Below are 22,777 nucleotides of genomic sequence, written 5' to 3' on the forward strand. Positions count from 1 at the left end.
TGTAATTTCAAATTTTGCTATTAGCGCAGGACCGACCTCCCACGCAAGTTACAGGTATAATATTATAGATCCATTTAGAAAAATTATAGTTTAAGTTTGTAATCGTAAATCAAAGTAAAAGTTAATATGATTTATAAAAGATATTCAAGTTATCAGAGTAATTTCCAGATTTATTATTAGCGCAGACACACATCTTGCGCAGATAAAAATGTAATATTTCGTTCTCGTTATGACAGAAATCACTCTTTTTCTAATCATTCTTTTATAGTATTCATTTGAAAGTTACATAAATAGTATGTTTTATGAATGAAATATATTTGAAATACAGTGTAATTTCAAACTTTGCTATTAGCGCAGGACCGATCTCCCACGCAAGTTACAGGTGTAACATTATAGATCCATTTAGATTTGTAAAAAAAACTATAGTTTTAGTCTGTAATCGTAAATCTAAGTAAAAGTTAATATGATTTATAAAAGATATTTAAATTATCAGAGTAATTTCCAGATTTTCATTTAGCGCAGGGCACCGAACACATATCTTGTGCAGCTACAAAATATAAAATTTCGTTTACGTTTTGGTGAAAATTAGGCCTACGCTTTATTCAGTCGATTTTATACTATAAAATAATAATATAGATAAGATCTGTAAGAATTTTCTTTTAATTCTGTGACTTTTTTATTTCATCTTTTATCTTAGACATGTTGAGAGATATGCTCCCGTTGGTAAAAAGAATATTATTGTGAAATTTCAAGATATTTCAATATAATAAAAACGATATTTTGCTAAGTGTGTGCTCGGGTGAAGTAGAAAATTATAAAAATAGCCTAAAACATACCAGAGGACGACGTGTGCAAGCTGGAGGAAATCACACCTTCACGCATGTTTGGGTTTTATTGCATCTTGTATAAGATCGGAGGTATTGAAACCTGGTGACCGACTGCCGTGAATTTACTGATGTAGAAACAAATTTATGACACATAATTTAAGTACCAAGATATTCAGCATTTGACATCTATATTTATTAATAAATTGACCAACTGCATGATTTATCAAACACGAAATGCAAATTTCTGATATATAAAGTTACATTTGTTATTTGCGCTGCGCATTTGGTAAATCGCGCAGATTAAATTTATCCTGCGCAACGATTGGTAAATCGTTGCGCATATAACCAACGTACAAACATTTGTTATATGCGCTGCGCGTTTGGTAAATAGCGCAGATTGGTTATTTGCGCTCAACAGTAACACTTGACCAAGTTTGAAGTGATACATTGTTGAATTATACAGTCTTACACGCAGTAGCTTTATTTCAATGCTGTAATGAAACTTAAAAAATAGAAATCAGTGCTTTCGATATAAGCCGCTCGTGATTCTTTCCGGGTATATCCAAATGAGATCTTTTCTGAATTGCGTTGTATCCATGGAGGTTCTGTTGTGACGTTAAGGACATTTGTCACTATGTCTGAAAAAAAATCAAAGGGGTCAAGGTAGTTTTTAAGTCGATAACCGTCCAGGCAGGCCTGATACAACAAAGTAAAGCGTTATGGGTATTGTAGATGATGGTCGATATACTATTTCTAAAACAGCATTTCAAGAGACACCATTCATCATATTTGAAATTAAAGAAGGTTTATGCTAGATGGGTCCCCCATTTGTTGACACCAGACCATTACTCTAAGCGTTAAGGTTACGCAAAAAAAAACTGGAAAAGAACATTTCTGACTATGGATGAAACTTGGGTTTATCATGTTGAGCCCCAGCAACGCATAAATATAGGCCGGTCATTGCGAAGAGAACAAAAAGTGTCAAGACGGTTTTATATGCCATTTTCTACGATTTAAGTGGCCCCGTTGTACAAACCTATTATAAAGAGGGTAAAACTATCATAGCTCTACAAAAATAAGGTGCTTACAGCTGTCAAACTATACGGTCAGTAAATATTGACTAGCAAAGTTCAGCTGCCCTTGTAGTTTAATTAACAAAAAGTTTTGTTCAATTTCATGACGGCATGTTGGCATAAACGTATATGTTTAAAGAAATCTGTGTGCTAGCCTGTACTTTGTTCAGTGTAATGCTTTCAGACATGCTCTTGTTTGTAAATGTAGCTGCAGAATGAAAGGAAAATGTCCAATGCAAGACGATTGTAAGCTATCGAGGATGGGAGAGAGAGAGAGAGAGAGGGGAGGGGAGAGGGCGGGGGCGGGGGGAGCGGAGACGCAGTTGCCAGAGGCGTCCTCATCGCCTACAACTACACCTTCTATATTGGTTATGAGAAGAACTTGCACACCAGCAAAGACATTTTCTCTGCGGAATATGATAATCTGACCAAATCATCATCACTTTAGTCTACAAAGACAGATGTAATATTTAGCCTGTCATTTATGACCAGCGTTTAAAAGTAGTTGGACACTCTAAAACCTTTCTCTTGTTTTTTGTTTCAAAATCAATCAACGTTGACGCCGAGGTCAAAACAGCATTGCAAAGTTAACTGTACGTTCAGCAGATGCCATGGAAAGGAGAGGAAAGAAATAAAATTAGATCGTGTCGTGGTGTTCACTACCTCTGATTACATATAAAACTGAGACCATTTACATCAAGCACACAACAACACAACAACTGAATCATTTTCATATGGACATAACTCGGTGGGTCTAGGTACAAGGTCCATAGTGCTCACTAAAACTGACGCACACATTATGTGCTTTCGTGTTGACAGGACAGATGCTCGAGAGCCAGACTAAAGGCTCCTAAAATAGCAAATGAAGGAAAACATACAGTGGGTGGCAAGCAAACACACCTTAGAGAACACTTAAATATGGATAGATTTGAAGATTGAATCTTAAGCCGGTGCTAGGGGGCGTGGGCAGTGTTGCATTTTCCATTACTGCTCATGAACAGACTCAATCAAACCGAGTCTGCAATTTTCACTGTTTGCATTGTTTTCGGTGCTTCCGAGGGATCTACTTTCCAGATTTTATTTACTTCACAACAGCGGGTGTTAAGTGCTGTGTGGCGACCGTAAAAAGTCGCCCCGACTTCATCTCAGTGTTTTTATATTTTCTGGTCCTTCGGGATCATTGATTTCAACTCATTTAGATTTGAAGATTGAATACTGCTTAAGCCGGTGCTAGGGGGCGTGGGCAGTGTTGCATTTTCAATTACTGCTCATGAACAGACTCAATCAAACCGAGTCTGCAATTTTCACTGTTTGCATTGTTTTCGGTGCTTCCGAGGGATCTACTTTCCAGATTTTAAGCATGTCTGTCAGTATTCTCGATTATTCCGTAATTCCGAAGGTAAGTCATCCCCTTTAGCTAAACCTACTCGCCTTGCCCTGAATGTAGATAAAGTCTCCGTTTCAGGATTGGAGGCAACGCTAAACTAAACTAAAATAATATCATTAACAAGATTGATGGACAAATATAGTTTAAACACAATAAAAGCAAAAACAACAGGAAAATCTTTAGTTGGAGCTATGTCAGGGTTTAAGCATAACCGCAAACCATCCACACCATTTCCTTATTATAATTACCATCCTTAATAATTATGTTATACAGTTTAGTTGCACTAAACTTGGCTCAGTCGATGATAAATTTATAACCTAGGATTCTCTGATTCTGGTCCTTTCGAATCATAGAGTCCGGCTACTATTTTTCTTCTTTGCTTCCAGAAATGACTGTGGCTAGTAGGTAGATGGGTACATGACCAAAATAAAAAGGAATGTGAGATAGTTTACTTTTGTCTTTGAAGTACAGAAAGTATGTTGAACGTTATAAAGTCCTTTAATATGTAATGATGCCGATACACGTTTTCACTTACTAACGTCATTTTATGAAACAAAGCTGCAGTGATATTGAAAATAAAGAATGGCTGTTTTGCGGTCTCTTTTAGGGTGTGAAGTATTGGAAAGATGAGTTATTTAAAGCAGCGGTAAGTAAGTAAATGAGAATGAACTTCCGATTTACATCCGGCTGGGTGTATGTGGACGTGTAGAATTACAGGGTGGATTGTTGCGCCGTTGAACAAGATTAAAATATAACAATACAAAATTACGTGAAACATACGTACGGTATTTTAAAGCTTATTAAGTTACATAATACGATATGTTTCCCTTTTGTGTATACGAGCATAAACTAACACGAAAAGGACATGAATTACAAAATAACTTGTCGTGGGAAAAATAAAACATAAATAAGACAAATATTCTATTGCTATAAATTATACTTGTTTGGCTTTGACGACTCCGTACGTGGGTAGACTTAATGCATTGTTGACAAATAAGTTGTTTCATTAGTTTGTTGACGTATGTGTGTATGACACAAATTAAAAACAAAAAACCTTTTTAGTTTGGTTAATAGAAAAATCGGAGATGGAAGCATCATATGTTGAAAAACTATACGGTATTATTAGTTCGATAACATTTTGTAAGCAACATGATACGCAGATGTTACATGACAACCTACCTTTATTCATTACCAACACGTTGATTACAATGTCACTTAATACCCATTGTTACATATGAATAAAATGGAAACAGCTTGTTCAGTGCAATTGAGAATATTTACAAGTGTCATTGCAATAAAAAGCATATTGTTTGTGCCAAGATTTTTTTTCATTTGTATTTCCGTTCATATTCCAATGGCTAAGCAAATATATCGTGATAAACATGTCTCGTAATCAGCCATTTGTTTGCACTACAGAGCCATTCAACTGAAATGCACAATTATAGAAATTTGCCTGTACAATGTTGACACCGAATGACATTCATTTCTACATCAATTTTGATTGCATTCATACAGATGAGATCTCTTTCATATTTGATAAAAGGCTAGGCAATATTGGCAAGTCCAAAGTAATGTGTTATCAAAATATGCCACGAAGAGTATTCTCAAGCACATTCCTTTTTTTTTCATCAGTTCGAATCATAGTTAAAAATCCATGTACCTCTAACATCCCGTCAGTATATACTGAACATAACAGCTAAGCCATCTTTTTTGTTATTTTGCTAATATCTAAAAAAGAAATTACTAATAATATTTTTCTAAATGTAGCGTGCATTTAGAACAATATGTTGTTGATAGATTTTAAACCTTCAAAATCCTTTTAAATTCATTTATCTCGGACTTCAATTATTTTCAAAAACATGTCATAAACATGCACTAAAATGTCTAGAATTTACAACTAGTGGTAACGTTACGACGGAAGAAAAGTGTAACAAACACAAATAATTCCTTTGTTGTACCTCATCGCAAAATATCATTTGATTTTTGTATTAGTAATAAGCATTTTCTAGCAAAAATCAAAATATATATCACTATTTTCTTGTAACTCTAGTGGTATCAATGTTTTCCTTAACATGACCCAAGCCCCGGCATTCGGATGAGCTGCTTGGTTAATTATAGACTATAGGCTAGAACGGCTGAGTATATTCCAAGTTATTTGCTCTTGATTAAAGGTTTTTACCTATTTACGCTTCGTGTAATGTTCAAATTTTGTCCCTCAAATACTAAACGGCATGCTCCTCACAAAATAGATGTCAAGTTGTTTGTTGCCTGCAATCTCAATCAATGGCAAAGTAAATAAATCGTGAAGAAAAAAAAAAAGACACATCATGAAATCAACAATATAATCTTTATCGTTTGTTTGCACTACAGTTCGCGTGCATTAAAATCAAGGTTATCTGGATATTGCAAAATGTCCTTGATAAAATACACCAAAATAAATAAATTTGACAGGTTCAGTTTAAGGCCGACAAGAACATTTTGAAACGTATAAATAACAAGAGTTAAGGTGTAGGTGGGTGTTGGGGAGGGAGCGAGGTGGGGGGGGGGGGGTGGGGTTGGCTGTCAAGAACATTTTGAAACGTATAAATAACAAGAGTTAAGGTGTAGGTGGGTGTTGGGGAGGAGCGAGGTTGGGGGGGGGGGGGGGGGTTGGCTGTCAAGAACATTTTGAAACGTATAAATAACAAGAGTTAAGGTGTAGGTGGGTGTTGGGGAGGGAGCGAGGTTGGGGGTGGGGGGGGGGGGGGGTGGGTGGGGGGAGGGGAACAGGGAATCACGTGAAATCATCTTAATGGCTTATGTCGATCAACTGATGACAAACGTTTAAGCCAGTAACTTATTAAACATGTAATGCATAAACCTGCAGTTAAGATATTCAAATGCCCGCATTAAACAATGTGTTTACAGTCTACCCTCTGTTAAGGAGGAGGCCGCTAGAGAATGAACACCTCTCTAAAATGGCATGTATTTTGTTTACTGTAGAATATCATTCCTCTCAACAAGAAATATTTTAATTCGCTCTGTGTTGATAAGTAGCAAATGAAATGACAATTGGTATTCTAACGCAGAATATTGCTTTTGTTTCTAATTAAATAATGTTTGGTACGGTTTCCAGTCTTATAGAGCCATGCATTTGTACACTAAAACTGATACATATTATACCACAGACACAAAGTATATGGCAGCTATATTGAAGTTTTACATGTCCGTTGGTCAGTCCGTCTGTCCGTCGTGTCCATTCTATATCTTCTTACCCGCTGGGACGATTTTAATAAAACTAGCAACAACTAGCAGAGCGCACAAACCAGAACTTATGTCCAATATCAAGGTCACACTTGCACGTCAAAGATCAAATAGGTTAACTTGGTGTTATATCAATATTGTCTACATCGCTTGGAGGATTTTCATAAAACTTAAAGTCAATTGTTCAGCTCACTAAGGAGATGTGCAGAGAGCATACCCAAATTACTAGGTCAAAGACCAAGGTCTCACTTGGAGGTCGAATGTCAAATAGTTTAACTGTCTACTCCATACTGTATAAATTGTTAAGAATTATTTTCATAAAACTAACATCCATTGTTAGAGGACACTAGGCTGAATGTCGAGGTCACACTTGGAGGTGAAATCCATATCGTCTTAAATGCATAAAGTATTTCCATGAAATAAGCACCAAGTATTTCAACTCACCAAGACGAACACATAACCCATGTCATTAAAGAGAAGGTCACATTTAGGGTTCAAAAAGTGAAAACGCTTTAAGTTTGGATCCGCTTTATTCCTTCTAAAACACTTGAAGATTTCCATAAAACTAAAACTATTTGTTAACCTCATGAAGACGACGTATACATTGCACAACATATGCCATTAGGTCCAAGATCAATGTCACAGGTGAAGGTCAAAGGTCTAGATTACAATATTTTACTTTCCCTGTTTCATAGCCGCGTGTATGAGATCTAGTATTAGTCAACCAACTTTCGTGATAGCTCTATTTCGATAATGATGTCATATAGAAAATGTAGATCACTAGAAAACCAAATAAATGAAGCCAACCAAACAATATCTTCACACACAGTTTTACACAAAGCGGCTTTCTCCATCTACGAGACAAATTACCTGAACAGTCTTCAAAACAAAGTCCATATAAAACTGAATACAACAAACGTACACCAAAGCCGCAACAAACTGCACTATACAAAAAAGTAACCTGTATATAGTTATGATATAACCTCTTCATGTTTATGGTATTAGCTTCATATGGTCGTGGGTTTACATTTTTATGGTTATGGTATAACTATATTTTGGCTCTGTTTTTGTTCATTTTGCGACATGTTTATGGTTATCTATGACATTACGTGGCTATGGCAACAGTATGAGGTTTATTCAATATGTGCGTTATTCGGAAAATATAATTAGATCCTACAATAAATAATTATTGTATTGCCTATAATTACATGGATGATTATGCTTACTGGGAAACCTGATTTTAGAATCTCGAACCTTATTATCAGGTTGGATGTATTATAGTTTTAAATTGACTTTTTGCTTGACTGTGGTATAACCTGCAATCCTGTATTTACCTCAGATTCAAGCTCAGTTTCACAACCTGCGATCCTGTATTTTTCTGAGACTTCAAGCTCATTTTTTATGATCCTGCATTTTCTAAAGATTTCTTAGCCTGCAAGTTTGTATTTTCTTGACCCTTCAAGCTTAGTGTAACAACCTGCGGTCCTGTATTTCCTTGAGATTTTAAGCTAAGTTTTATAACATGCAACCCTGTCTGTAATTTACTGAGACTTAAAGCTCTTTCTATTACCTTCGGCCTGTATTTCTCCTGAGGCTTAACAAGCTCAAGCTTGTAACCTACGAGCTTGTATTTCCCGGAGACTCCAAGCTCAGTTTCATTATCCGCAAGCTTATAATTTATCGATATTTCAAGCTCAGATTTTACACTATAAGTCTGTATTTTCCTTAAGTTCAGCTTTATAATATTCAAGTTTGTATTTTCCTGAGACTTCAAGCTATGTTTTATAAACTGCAATTCTGTATTTTTCTGAGATTACTACACGTTATAAATAACATTAGGCTTTTGCTGAATTTATAAAAAATGTAAGCTTTTTTATATTTCATTTTATGTTGTTTTATATAATTGTAATTGTTGTCATATGTCGTTTTGGAATAAAATGATGATTATTAACTTGGTTTGGACGTATTTAGTTGTAATTCATTTATTTTTTATATATATATTTTCCAGTGTTATCTAATGTTTTATGCGCGTTAAGCGTTGCATTTTTGATACGCATTGAACAAATACAAGTAAGTGTGCACCCTTAAATACATTTTCAGATATGAATGATATAAATATCCGGAGAGCAAAGCGTAACGTTAGATGTTGTTTATTAATGTTTTCAAGGATATTTCGCATTTATTGTATGCCTTAGTGAATGCAGAGTTGCAGCTCTATGTACATGTATTAGATATCATTGTCTGAGCTCAGCTGTATGGTTTGTGGGCATAATAACTGTGCCAAAATAATCATTTAACGATTAAGCTATGCCATTCCTTAAAGATTTACTCTCAAGATTGATATACTAGTACAATATACAGTTGTAAAAGTCTCGGAATATTCTTTGTTTAAATTACAATTTAACCCATATACAAACTTGAGTTGAACATATGGAATATCAGATTCAGTCGTTCGCAATGGAAAAAGTTCGAGCATATGTATTATATAAAAGTTCAAAATGCGCGGAAAATAATTTATTTGTACTGAGTTGCATGAAATTTATGTGGCATACACGTTTAAACTGCTAGGTATTTGGCAAAGCGCTCCGAAAGTGAATCAATAAATAATGTCACTAATGTCACTTCCATTGAAAGCACTGTACATAACAGCACGGGAGAACGGATGCTTACTCGATATACATGCATATAGTAACAACTGACCAAGTTATATTTCGTTGAATTATACAGGCAGTAGCTTTATTTCAATGATATAATGAAACACGAAGAAAAAAAAATAGAAATCAGTGCTTCCATTTAATCCGTCCGGGTTTCTTTGCTGGTATATCCAAATGAGATATTTTTATGAACTGTGTCGTATCCATGGAGGTTCAGTTGTGACGTTAAGGATATTTTGTCACAGTTCTGAAAAAAAAATAAAGGGAAGGGGTCAAAGTAGTCTTTAAGTCAATAACCGTCCAGGCAGGCCTGATACAACAAAGTAAAACGTTAGGGGTATCGTAGATAATGGCCGATATACTATTTCCAAAACAGCCTACACTAAAGGCAATTCAAGAGACACCATTCATCATATTTGAAATTAAAGAAGGTTTATGCTAGATGGGTCAGCCATTTGTTGACACCAGATCATAACTCTAAGCGTTAAGGTTACGCAAAAAAAAAAAAAACTGGAAAAGAAAATATCTGAGTTGCTCACTATGGATGAAACCTGGGTTTATTATGTTGAGCCCAAACAACGCATAAATATAGGCCGGTCATTGCGAAGAGAACAAAAAGTGTCAAGACGGTTTTATATGCCATTTTTTTCGATTTAAGTGGTCCCGTTGTACAAACTTCTTACAAAGAGGGTAAAACCATCATACCTCTACAAAAATAAGGTGCTTACAGCTGTCAAACTATCTTTCAAAATAAACGCCCAAATAAAGGTTTGAAAGGCATACATCTTATTCATGACAATGTGTTCCACTGCAAAAGTCAGTTTGTAAGTCGTTCTTAGAACAAGAACAGGTTTCTCCGGTTGAGCACCCACCTAATTCTCCTCCTGACCTAAGTATCTGTGACAATTTTCCTGTTTTCCTTGCTAAGGAAGATACTCGCAGGAACACGCTATGCCACTTGAGGTATGGCTGGTTCTGCAGCGTTTTAGCGTCTCAACATTATACCAAGTACATCATTTAGATCATGGATAGCAAGATTATAAAAGTGTGTTTCTGTGCTAGGGTTGGCGTGAAAATTGTCTTGATCCGCATACGAAATCCAGTGTTAGAATTCATTGAATCACCCTCTTAATTTATCGTCCGAACGCCATTTTCTCTTTAATCTGATGCGAATTTATTAATTAGGGAGACGCATTTGGTAATCTTTCTGGGTATTGTAGTTATCTACAGACAAAAGAACGTTGCATGTCTGTACGTTGCATTTTCATTACATTCTAAATCAATTCAAGTACAGTCTAGTGTACGTAATTGCAAGATGTTAAGTAGTGTTTTTTTTTAACATAAAGCCAAGTATTTAATCACTGTGAATAATGCTTCTGGCTAGGTAAAATTCCTGTAGTATTTCGAAATTTTCTCGTTTGTGTAACCATTTCAAGTGACGATAACATTTTGTATTTTTTTGTTCAATGGCATAAATAAGAAGGAAGTCTGATGCTGTGTATTCTGGACTAAAGAAATGACAGAACGGTGATAAAATTCAAAGTTTAAACGGATATGTCACAAACTGAGTGCGATTTAATTCTTAAAAATAACAAGCGTTTTCGTTACTTTGACGTATTTAAATCACATGTTGTCCATTAAAACTATGTAAATATGTATGTACATAAAACAGTCAAGAGTTAGGTAGCGAGGTACATGTATGTCACTGTAATTAGCTCTTAAATACTAGCCAAATATGCTCTATGTAAATGAACCTTATGCCATGATTCATGTGCCGTCCAGTTTCCCTGCTGTTCTAATAGTGTCAAGATCCGGTGAGCGGTGACATTGATCTTAACCATTACGATTCATTAAACGTCGATTTATTATACGTGATTTTTATTGCTTAAATCCTGCAGGATCGTTTTTATGCATAAAACGTTACATTGGTATCAAATTAAAATGTATAATACATGTATTATTAAAACACACTCGAATATTTGTTCTAATATTGTAGAAAATGTCGTTAAGGGTAACCTTTTGCCTGCTGTCGGCAAGTGTTTGCGACCAGTACAGAGCATGATCAGCCTGCACCTGAGTGTAGGCTGATCTTGGCCTGCACTATTCGCTACTCAATCAGTAAATTTTCAGTGAACACCTCTGTGGATAATAAATGGTACTGGCCAAATTGAATGATGGACCATTCAATTTTAGAAATTTAATATGGTAATGGCTAATACAAGGTGGTGCAATAAGACAGCTGTGACCCTAAAAGAACCTCTATAGATACTTTTGACGATGGCTGCAACTACGTCTATCAAATAATTCCGAAATGAACTTAGTAACAATCGCGTGTTCGCGTGTACTAACAATGTTCATGTTAGATGTTACGACTCAAAAGTTGCGATCAGACATAATGCTTTCTATATAGAGACAGGTCTTATTCCTACTTCGTTCTTAATACACGCAGTTTGTCCGAATTCACCTTTAAAATGCTCGTTAACACTTCTTCAGACTAGAGACTTATTGTATTTGGTACAGTTGTAATGGAGAACATAGTATAATTGTTTTATATCAGTTTCTTTTCCTTTTACTGACACCGTTTCATGCTCACTTATTTTGACATAATTAAAGATAAAACTTGTCAAACTGACAGGAGGTGTTTGTCATAAAATCTATTGGGATCTACTCATTGCCAAATGATATACAGAACATCTCCCATTTCGGTCTCTGATACAGTTCCAAAGCCGTCTCCGGGCCTCGGGACAATAGTTTTAACTGCTACATGTTGTAATTGTATATAATATCCGCACATACCTGATACAAGGGACCGTTAAAAAAAAAACAATCAGTGGACCCGATCGGGCAACAGAAAATGTCCGTACGACGTATTCTCGAACGTTATTTCGGCATCCTTCGGCCATAACAGAAATTTGCTTTTTTATAACAATCGGAGAATGTCGAAATCTCTTAAGGAGTAGACGTAAATGAACGGCAAATGCAGAATATCACCACTACCTTAAGTATGAGATTTTAACTTCAGCTATAACAAATAGTGCTTTTAAAAGCTGGTATTGTGAACACTAGAAACAAAATTCAGATTTACGGGAGTTGTTTGTGTAGAACTTTTAAATAAACAGTGAGTCCAAAGCTACAGTAAAATCTCTTTTGCCTGTTCCATCAAGTATAATAATAAGTCGTATAATAAATCGACGTTTAATGAACCGTAATGAAAGGAAAATACTGTTTCTACCCAAAGGGATATCGAATGTTCAAAGACTCTACAGTTTTCACTCTGCTTTATAAAGGAAATGGTTACGGAAAAAAGCTATGCGACACCGTTAAGACCAATTTGTGGAAATTCTAAAACTATCATCATAATTAAGTTTGATTAATTACAAATAGATGGAGGTCATTTCCTTCACAAAATGGTAAAGGGGAAATGTGAATAGGTTGTAAAATAATGTAAAATGGTTATTATTAAATAATTATGTCATAAATTTAAAAAATGTCACTGGCATTAGCTTAAATGAACCCAATGACTAATTAAGGAAAATGTGCAAATTACCTGCGCTGTGTAAAACAATTGACAAAGATCCTTGGCTCATATAACAATCAAAATATTATCCATTTTATATCTGAAAAGGAATAAATCTGTCTTACTTGATGTTTGGTCTATCAAATACTCTTCTTTGGTGAATACAGACACAACCATTAGAATGATGTTCCATAAAGACAAGGCATCTAGCAACACATCTAAATAAAATATTGAGTAAAATTAGAAGAATAGACGTCCAGTCTTGAAGAGAAAACTGATAAAGCGACCTACAACCTTATGGTGCATTTGTAACGTTGAAGAATAGACAATAGAACATACGAGTATTTATATTATACAGGTTGAACATCTCTCGCGCTAACGGATTTGTCTTATTATATCTTTGTCATATTATTTGAATATAACAGATCGAATAGTATCCGCAGCACCAATCAGCTTGTATTTTAATGATCATATTTGTCTACCCTTCCTTCCTGGATAACTAGAAATGATAGGAGAAGCACTGTAAACCCTTTAATACCTTTGTCGACGTGATCAATACGGTCAGTAAATATTGACTAGCAAAGTTCAGCTGCCCTTATAGTTTAATTAACAAAAAGTTTTGTTCCATTTCATGACGGCATGTTGGCATAAACATATATGTTTAAAGACATCTGTGTGCTAGTCTCTACTCTGTTCAGTATAATGCTTTCAGACATGCTCTTATTTGTAGATGCAGCTGCAGGAATTAAAACTGTTTCTCTTATTTTATGTTTCGCAATCAATTAACGTTGAGGCCGAGGTCAAAACAGCATTGAAAAGTTAACTGTACGTTCAGCAGAGGCCAGGGAAAGGCGAGAAAAGAAATAAAATTAGATCGTGTCGTGGTGTTCACTACGTCTGATTACATATAAAACTGAGACCATTACATCAAGTACACAAGAACACAACAACTGAACCATTTTCATATGGACATAACTCGGCGGGTCTAGGTACAAGGTCCATAGTGCTTTCGTGTTGACAGGACAGTTGCTCGAGAGCCAGACTAAAGGCTCCTAAAACAGCAAATGAGGGAAAACATATAATGGGTGGCAAGCAAACACACTTTAGAGAACACTTGAATATGGATTAAGCATGTCTGTCAGCATTCTAGATCCCAAACTCCGTAACTCCGAAGAAAAATCACCACTTACATTGCTATCAGAAGGTAAGTCATCCCCTTTATAGCTAATACTACACACATGTGCACTGAGTGTAGATAAAGTCTCCATTTTAGGATTGGAGGCAACGATAAACTAAACTAAAATCATATCATTATCAACATTGATGGACAAATATAGTTTAAACACAATAAAAGCAAAGACAATAGCAAAATCTTTAGTTAGAGCTATGTCAGGGTTTAGGCATAACCGTGAAGAACATCATTTCTTTATTATATTTACCATGCTTAATAATTATGCTATGTAGTTTTGTTAGTAGAATTTTACCTGCACTAACCTTGGCTCAGTCGATGATAAATTGTAATACAGAAATTTTATAACTTAGGACGAGGTTTGTTATATTTTCTGGTCCTTCGGAATCATAGAGTCTATTCAAACCGAATCGGCTATTATTTTTCTTCTTTGCTTCCAAAGATTGTATTGGAATGTCAAGAAAGGGCTGTGGCTAATTGGTAGATGGGTATACCAATAGATACATGAACAAAATAAAAAGGAATGTGAGATAGTTTACTTCTTTGTTTGAAGTTCATAATGATAAAATGTATATATGCTGCCGTAATGAAAGTATGTTAAATGTTATAAAGTCCTTTAAACTGTTGACTTCGGAAGCCCTGGAGGGACATTTTAGTTACTTCTTATGACTTATTTGTTACTACTCATTTGTTATTAATTAATTGTTACTATTTATTTGTTACAACATATGAAAGGCAAAACGCGGTAAACTACATCATAATGGAGAATAACCGTAGTGCAAAAGAGGTATGTATACGTCGATTTATCTGGCACAATTATTTTTAGTTTAAAAAAAGGACAGTCACGATGACAAAATTTTAATGTGTTCAAGTGTTTTAAAAACCATGTTTATTGTTTTATCATGGCTGCAGTACTAAGCATCATCGGTATACTGGGAACAATACCAAATACGTTCTAGTGTAATTTTTACGTTCAAATAATTTTCTCTGAAGATATCCCACCATTGGCACCTACTAGGCCTTCCTCCTATATGTGTACCTATGTTTATGTGTTTTAGTTCATCTTTTCGTAGAATTAAACCACATGATTTCATGTATGAATATTTATCGTCTTGTGGAATATCTTTGTGGAATTTGGAAGTCTGTTATAATGTTATGAATTTAATGGCATTTCTGTATTTTCAGAATCAAGCATGTACTAAAAGTGCAAGAAACATAGTCCAGAAGTTAAATGTGATGGGAGTATTATTCGTTTGGGAAGTACAGAAATGTGACTATTAAAATAGAGGGAGCTACCAAATTGCTGGAATCTAAAAGCCAAAGAATTATTTCCCAAAATGTCAGGGTTTTATTCATACTGTTGTTATTGTGTGCATTTGTGCCGTTGAATATTTCCCTGGCCGGAAATGATTTGACAAGAAAAACAGATTAAAATCTATTTTGCCGAATGACTAAAGTATTCGGAAATAGTTGTTTTTATTCTGTAAACACAACATTAAAATCGGCATATGTCATTTTAAACGAATCATACGCGAACTGCGTTTACGGAGACGTCCTCAGTCCTACTCCTCTGCAGAAGATGTGATGAACGCATTAAAGCTCGAATGGAGTGTTTAGGGTATAAAACTATGTGGTAAAGACTGTTAGAGAAACAACGTCGTGAAATTCATGAAACAGCTTTGTCCAGATGCATAAGAAGACTGGAAAGCATATAGGTTGAAGAGAAGATTGTATACACTGAAAGGACCTAATTATGTGTGGCATGCAGATAGATACGATAAATTAAAGCTGTATGGATTGTGTATTCATAGATGTATTGACGGTTACTGTCATTGAATCATGTGGCTTGATGTTGCATCCAGTAATAATGACCTAGCTATTGTTGCCAAGTACTACTTGGACTGTTTAAATCATGTTCAGAGTGCTCCATAAATTTTACGAGCAGATATGGGTACTGATCTTTTTGCAGCCGCATTCATTCGTTTATGGATGCTTTGCAAACCGATTAAGACAGAATTGGACAGCACTGGACACGACCACAAAACCCGATGTGTGGTATTTTGTCCCTGAATTGACTGATGCCCATGACTTTTGGTACTAATGTGGAAAGGGAGGATATGAATGCGTGCATCAGTCATTTTTTTAACGGAAAGACTTTTGCAGTAGAGAATTTAAAGCGCTTGTAAAATTTATAAAACCAGGTGTACATACCCATGTTTATCCATTTGATGCCTTAAAACCTTTCATCGAGCTAAATAGTCGTTTGGAAGAATACATATAATGAAAAAAGAAAGAAATGAGTTGCATAGCTATATTTGAGCAGGAATGCTTCTATACCAAACCTAATATGTCCTTTAAGTGTCATTTCAAAATGTGTCACCCTCCTACAGATTTTATTTGAACTGTGTTTTGGAAGTATTTGCATGTTCTGTTAAATCCATGTTCCCTGACTGTAAATGATACTCGTATAAAATCGATGGGTTTAACATATTGATATTTTCTATGTTTATAGTCTTTCCAATGTGGTAAACATGGACGTTTTCAAATAAGTGTATATAAGTACAATGCATAACGATAACTTTGCATTACAACTTCTGGGGTTTTGAACTTACATGTACTTGAAACTAAGCTTGATATGGCTTAGACTATGTTGTTATGCGTGGCTGATGGAGCTATTTTTTCACCGTGCCTACAAGAATGCAAATATAAAAAGTAATCACCACATTCTAAATTTGTGTTTTCTTAGCAATGTTACAAATATTGGTAATAAAAAGGATTATGGTGAGTACTTCAAGATTACATCATTGTTCCGATGTTGTTTATCGTCAAAGGGTGGTATACATACATGTATGTTGCGCAGTTTTCCTAGTCTAGAAAGGACTGATCAAATTAGTTCAGAATGTTATCAAACCTCCGCATTACGCATATAAAATTGATCTACTGCATATACAGGAGTTATTTTTTTATAAGTTCCATATTGCTATATAAGGAAATCTTACAATGCCCACTTGGCAAATCAAAATTCCATGACGTTTGGTGTCTAAAAGAGTAATTCTAATGTTTTTCATATGGTGATGTATATATGATAAATTTCTGTCCCCTTGTGGCTTTCTTTGGCATATCAAAATTACTTGAAGACATTTGGTAGAAATTTTACAAGTAGTTTTGAGAAGATTTTTGAAGTTTTTTCCTTTGGTTTCTAAGGTAAACTTAGCTCTGCATTCAATTGCATTATTTGAAGGAATCCTCAAAACAGCCACCAAAGCAACAATCATGTAATGTTAAGGTGACTTTATCAAAATCACCTCCCAATGTTCTTACGCAGAATTCAATATCTAATATGAACCGGACAGTCTCTCAACTGTTTCATAACTATCCGCTGTACAACGTAGTTCAATGCGGAGTTATTTTATCACCTCTGATCTTTATCACCATCGTTACAGACCAGAAAATGAATACGGAATTTTCCGGTGATGCTGAGGAGAGCTTTGCTTAAAATGAGTTCGGGGGTTTCTCGCCCAGGAAAAACGACTGTTAAAATTCTGTAAAAATGACAAGACTTATGTATGCAATTAATTTTTCGTCAGTCTTAAAACTGACTCTGCCAGAAAAAATACCGAATTGTCTCGATTTACTCAAACTAAAAAGTCACCTTCTATCAGTACGTCTGTACTTTGATTTAGGATATATTGTCTGGATGAATTGTTGACGACGCACGAGGAACACTTCACGGCAACCACTAGTCATTGGGCAATTACAATAGCTTGAGCCCTTTGTGCTCGGGTGAGCTTCTTATGTTACACATGTTCGATTCAACTCTAGTTAACCCGCAACACTTTATTTTCTCGTTTCTGTTCATGTTGTAACATGATCGCATGAGGTATAAACATGGCAGGTATTAAGTGTGATTCACATGCAAATGTAGAAATGACTACAGTGTGATTTTAAATATTACAACATTACGTAGCATTTGGACATTTGATATTATATTTGATGAATCAAGATACTAACAAGAGCTGTCTGCGCGCTCAACTATTCGAAATTTGTGGAAGTATGGGGTCAAAGTATTACCAGAGATGTTCAGACAAAAGAAGAAAAATAGATAAGACAAACAATGTACCTGTATTTGTTGATTCGGATACGTCTTGCACTATTGTAAGCAAGTGTACAAAGTTTCAAAGCCAAATATCAAACAGCTTTGACAAAGTAAGGGATGGTATGCCAAACTTAACTAATTTCTATGTCAAAAAAGGTCATAACTGAGCTAAAGTCCTTGTTCTAGTTATGTAGTCTTGCCTACATATGTAGACTATGGCAGTAAACAAGTGGCCAAAGTTTCAAAGCCATTTGACAAACAGGTTAGGCAAAACATGGACTGGTATGAAAAATTTACTGATTTCAAAGTCCAAAAATGGCCATAATTCAGCAAAAAAGGTTGACAGAGTTATGTTATCTTGCCTACAGAAGGAGATCATGACGATAAACAAGCTTCAAAGCAACATTTCAAATAGTTTTGACAAAACGTTGACATGTACGAAAAATGAGCCAATTTCAAAGTCCATAAAGGGCCATAACTCAGCCAAAGTAGTTGACAGAGTTATGTGCTCTTGTCTACTGATGGAAATCATGATGATAAACAAGTGTTTTAAAGTCACATGTCAAATAGTTTTGACAAAACATGGACTTGTACGAAAATTGTACCGATATCCAAGTAAAAAAGGGCCATAATTCATCTAAAATAGTTGACAAAGTTATGAATATTTGCCTACAGATAGAAATTATTTTAATAAAGAAGTGATAAAAGTTTCAAATCCATATGTCAAACAGTTTAAACAAAATATGAATGGTACGAAAAACTTAATCAAGATTTGTGTGTTAAAAGGGGCCATAATTCAGCTAAAATCATTGATGGAGTTACGTACTCTTGCCTCAAACTTGACATGGTGATGTTACATCAGTTTTGAAAGTTTCAAAGCTTTACCTCAAAAGGTTTTGTCAAAATGTGGACTGGTACGAAAAACTTAACCAAGGTGTGACGCCGACGCCGACGCAGACGCCGTGGTGAGTAGGATAGCTCTCCTTATTCTTCGAATAGTCGAAAAGTCGAGTTAAAATTAATTGATTAGTAAAATTTATTAGTAAATGGAATCATCAAATATGATATCAGATGTAATGCTTAGCATTATAATACGTCAGTTTGTTTTGGTTCATGCTTTACAGAATTTTGTGGAAAAATATGAGAAAAAATGTAAGAAATCATCATATTAAGGGAAAGTAATTCTGAAGAAAATACACCATTTTTACTTGGGTCCATATGACACATTAGCTTATATAAAATATTGTACATATTGGAGAGGAAAAGATCAATGTGGACTTTTGACCTTCAGGTGTTACCTTGACCTTTGCACTAGGGGTCTGGGTATTGCATATGACACATTGTTTCATTATGGTGAACATTGTTGTCAAGTAATATTAAAATCCCTTAATTGATGACAGAGTTTTCGACCAGAAAGAAAAGATATCCTTTTGACCTTTGACTTCTGGCAGTTAACTTAACCTTTGTGTCAGGGATATTGGGTTGCGTAAGACAATTTGTCACATTATGGAAAACATTTGTGAAAGGCAATATTTAAATCCCTTCATGGATAGCAGAGTTATAGATCATACAGGAAAAAGCCCCTTTGAACGTTGACCTCTAAGTGAGACCTTGACCTTTGAATAAGGGGTCTGGGTGTTGCACGTGACGCATTGTCTTATCATAGGGTACATTTGTGCCGAGTAATATTAAAATCTCTTAAAGGATGGTTGAGTTACAGACCTGACGGGTAAAAGGTCCTTTAGGCTTTTGACTTGCAAGTGTTACCTTGACCTTTCAGCTAAGGTTCCGGGTTTTGCACAAGTTGTCTCATCCAGGGTAATATTTGTGCCAACTTATATTTAAAACCTGTTTTGCATGTCAAAGTTATAGACCGGACAGAAAAAATAACCTCACCTTTGGTCTCGAGGTGGGACCTTTACCTTTATGTTAGGTTCTGGTTGTTGCGCATCATGGGGAACATTTACGCCAAATAATATTGCAAACCCTTGATGGATGACAGAGTTATGGACCGGACACGAAACATACCCTGTTCTTGCTATATTAACATTTAACTGCCAAGTGTGATCTTGTCCTTTGAGTCAGGGGTCTTAAAGTTATGCATGCCACATTATCTTATGGGTTACCTTTATGACAAGTAATATTAAAATCCCTTCTTCGATAGAGAGTTATGGACCACCCTGTTCACATCTGACTTCAAACTGGGTCCTTGACATTTGAGCTAGGGGTCTGGGTTTTGCGCATGGCACATTGTCTCATCGTTGGGAACATTTGTGCCAAGTAGTATTAAAATCCCTTGATGAATGACAGAGTTATGGACTGGACACGAAACAGACCGTGTCCTTGCCATGTTAACATTTGACTGCCAAGTGTGACCTTGACCTTTGATTCAGAGGTCTGACAGTTGTGCAGGACATATCGTCTTATTATGGGTGCATCAGTGTCAAGTAATAATAAAACCCCTTCATGGATGGCAGAGTTATGGACTGGACAGGAAAAAAAGCCCTGTTGAACTTTGACCTCCAATTATGACCTTGACCTTTGAGGTAAGGGTCCGGGTTTTGCACATGACACGTCGTAACTAAACACTTTATTTTACTTTGAAGATATACAAGAGACTAGAAAAAAAATGTGTCAATACAAAAGATTTCTTAATGTTGCAAGAAGAATACACAGAGGTTAACTTTAACCTTTTGGGCACTGAAAGATAAAAAAGGTTGCTGCAACACAAAATGACAACTTAAACAAGGGGACTAAGAGACACTAAGTCGTTCATCTGAGCACGCATTATTTTATTTTTGAGCAGTACTTCCAGTAGTTACTAAACTATACTGCAGTCTACAGAGTCTACTGTAGAATAATTGTACTTCTGAACATTTCATGTACTGAAGAATACCAACAGAATATATCATAGTATACTGTTTATACAGTAATATATTAAATATACACTGAAGATAGTGTACTGTATCTACTATAGTTTACTGTATGTACTGAATTATATTGTATGCAATGTCATATGTTGTGTCTGCTCTAGCATACGATACATGTATGTTCAGCACATGTACCGTGTCAAGAGAAGTATACTGATTCTACTGTTACCCTAGAATACTCTATGCACCATAGCATACAATGGCAACTGCATGTACTGAATTATTGTAGTAAAGTATGTACTTCAGTGTGCAAAGAATTATTTCCTGTGTTTAGAAAGAAGTCAATGTTGGGATGTGATGTTTCAGACCAAGTTTGGAGACAATGCATACACTGGTTCCCGAGCAGAAACCATTTAACCTTAAAGGTTTAGTAACAACAGCCCCTATGTGCAGTGGACCGGAACCATCTCCTGGTGTTTGAAAGATGCTGCAAACCCAGTTTGCACACAGTGCATACATTGGTTCATGAGAAGAAGCCATTCAAATGTTTATCTTCTTTAGTTACAGTGGTCCATGTGTGCTGTGGGCCGAAACCATTTCCTGCTTTTTGAAAGAGATCAATGTAAGGATTCTACAGACAAACGTTGGAGATATCTGATTTGTAGTTTCTGAGAAGAAGACATCTAAACAAAATGTTCATGATGGACGATGCGCAATGGACGACGGACGATGGACGCCGGACAACCCACCGATACTAACTGCTAAAAAGCAGCATTTAACTGTATGTTTCCCTGAAAATTTCCTCAATCCACTTATTAAGTTAAAATAGATACAAAACCGATGGACAATTATGTATGAAACAATGGTTATTTTCTCTGAGTTACCTTATTTATTTATTTATTTGGGTTTTACGGCGCACCAACACAGTATAGGTTATATGGCGCCAAACAGGACTACAAATTTTGGTTCCACATCTCATTTACATCGAAATAAAAACATGAGGTATGGAATCAAAATTTGCATACCTGCTGGAATCACAGAGTTACTGCAAAACCAAGTGTTAAGACCCTATTAGTCGCCTCTTACGATCATGTAAGGGTAAGGCAGTGGTTCAAATTCTTCTCTGAGTTATCTGCTGCTATGTGTCTGTATATAAACATGAATATGATTAAACACACAGTTCTTTTACATAAGAAGCCGTTAACACACAGACTCATGTAACAGAAAAACATTTTGACAGGCTCTATATAGTGTTACCAATATATCATTCATAGTTAAAATTGTCGCTGATTCACAGCCAGTATAAATTTTTATCTAATATTTTAAGAATGACTAATGATAACATCATGTACTACAAGTAACAAAATAACAAAAATAACATCCCATGATCACAATTTCACTCAACATTATTACAACACAATGCATAATATGTTCAAAAATGAGTGCTACTCTCGACAACTATCATTTATTTGGGGGTTTTACACCTGTTTCAACAGTATCTTTAATTTGGGTCTGACATTAAACAATGAAAACAATCAACTATTTCAAGTGTATATGGTCTGTCGCTAGCACTTTAACTTAACCCCTTATCCAAGATGGTTGTAGATTTTCCCCCTGATATCATCAACATCAGCAATGTTTGCAAATAAATCTAAATCATCCAGGTTTTGCCTTCAATTTCATTCTGTTTAATATGTACTGCACTTGGTCCTCTGAGGCGTTCCAGACAGGTACTTCAACCATCACTTCTACCAAAGTACACGCAAGCCTCCACACATCTGTTGTTGAAATTAATTTGAGCTGCTTCTTTCCAGCATCACCTCGGATGCCTGGTAAGCAGAAGTGCCAGGCTGTGAGGACCCACCAGCCATAGTTGTCATGTCAGTATTCATGCCCTTGAGCTTGCTCAAACCCATGTGAC

The sequence above is a fragment of the Mercenaria mercenaria genome, chromosome 3 (assembly GCF_021730395.1).
Source record: "Mercenaria mercenaria strain notata chromosome 3, MADL_Memer_1, whole genome shotgun sequence".
Taxonomy (NCBI): Eukaryota; Metazoa; Mollusca; class Bivalvia; order Venerida; family Veneridae; genus Mercenaria; species Mercenaria mercenaria.